This window comes from Hordeum vulgare, chromosome 4H (assembly GCF_904849725.1).
Source record: "Hordeum vulgare subsp. vulgare chromosome 4H, MorexV3_pseudomolecules_assembly, whole genome shotgun sequence".
Classification (NCBI taxonomy): Eukaryota; Viridiplantae; Streptophyta; class Magnoliopsida; order Poales; family Poaceae; genus Hordeum; species Hordeum vulgare.
In genome coordinates this window covers 71,368,563-71,370,443 of record NC_058521.1, presented here as the reverse complement: position 1 = coordinate 71,370,443, position 1,881 = coordinate 71,368,563, and positions in this window count along the sequence as shown.

The following is a 1,881-nucleotide window of genomic DNA, read 5'->3' as shown; positions in this document are numbered from 1 at the left end:
TATATGGCAAAAGGTCCCTAAAAACATGAACATTTCATCTACGACATTTGAGCAATCTGGACACTCACGAAAATTAATACGGTACATTTACCTATTAGGACAGCACGCGTTTCTAAGCATATGGCAAGTAAAATCACTTCAAACATGCATGCAAGTTGCAAAATAATAATCTACATGGAAAACTAATCAAGTTTCATATACAATACGTCGCGATCCGATACACGGTTAAATAATTACGGGCGTTTGAAATATCTATATATTTCTTGAAATAATAATTAAGCCCTAAATTCTGAAAAGAATTATTATCGAGCCGAATATGGTGGCGCAAGGTAACTATCCGACGCCCAGGGAGAAATCTTGAGGGGCTGGGGGCCTCACCTCGTTCTTGACCCGGCCTGACTGGAGAGGCGCTGGGCCGGTCGGGGCGCGCCTGGGCCGAGGGCGGCGCTGGGCCGGCGAAGGAGGTGGGCCTTGGGGCGACCTGGGTCTCGCGTGGCCCACGCACACCTAGCGAGCGTGCGACGCTGTCGTTCTCCTTGTCCATGCTCCACACGAGAGCAGCGGCCATGGCGATGGGGCCGGCGCTGGCGCAAGATGTGGTCCCCTCCGGCCGGATCCGGTGGAGTTGGTTGCGGGGACGAGTATATCCGGACCCGAGGGTTCCATCCCCGGCGGTGTCCGGCCTCCTAGGAGCTCCGGCGAGCTCCTTCCATGGCGCCCCTCGTGCCTGCGGGAGGGAGAGAGGGACGCATGGGAGGTTAGGCATAGAGGGAGAGAGGGCGGGGTGGGGGAGAGAGACAGAGCGGCGGTGCTAGCCTACTCCGGCGGTGGAGCCCGGGGCGCGGGCTGGCTCGTGCCTCCCCTCGGGTGCGCTCGGGCACCGAGGTTGCTCGCGGGCGGCGGCCGATTCGGGCCCAGGGCGGGCCTGCTTTAGGCTGGCGTGCCGCCGGCGCTGGGAGGAGAGAGAGGGCGCGACGGCTGGGGTAGGTGGACGCGGGATTCAAGGAAGAGAGAGGGTGAGGGGCTAGATTAGGTAGGGAGGCATATATTTAAAGGCAAACGGGGCTAGGGTTAGTAGAATTTCGCCCCGGTTTCAACCGCGCGATCTAAATCGGACGATTTCGCACGCGGGGACGGGCTAAGTGTCCGTGTAGAGTAGGTTAGCCGGAGACGAGAGGGAAAACGGTCACCCGGCAACGCGATCTAAAATACCGAAAAACATCCGAGGATAGACCGAATACGGTGCCGCTACGGTCGACCGTTCGGGTACCAGACGGACTCCGATTGCGACGAAATTTGGCAGGCGGCCTACCTATATATAAATAAGACCGCCCACAAAGTTTCAACCCAATCAGAGTAAGTTCTTTACACACTTTTAAGAACAAGATTTAAACGATTCTGCGGGCGCGTGCGTGTGTGGTCGGGCTCAAAACTGGCAATGACGAACGCGGAGAGAACCGGCAACTATTAACGGATGCAAGTTTGAAAACTTGCGGCAACGGGATGCCGATGCAATGCTGATGATGCGAATGATGCGATGATGATGCGACAAATAAAATAAGCCACACGACGAAAAAAGAATAAAAGGGGAATCTTCTGGAACGTCGGTCTCGGGCTGTCACAACTCTCCTACACCACAAGAAGATCTCGACCCGAGATCCAAGAATGAAAAGGGGAGAGGATGAGAAAGCAAGAGGTAAAACTTAGTCGCTTCTTTGACAAACGAGTGAAACCAACAATCGTTGAAGGTTACATAGAGATGAAGAATGACATGAGGAACTAGCAAGAATTCACACAAAATTTCGACAACACTTCGGTAGGACAAGGGGAACAAAAATTCACAAGATGGAAAGATGTTGAAAAGATTCACAACAAACTAAC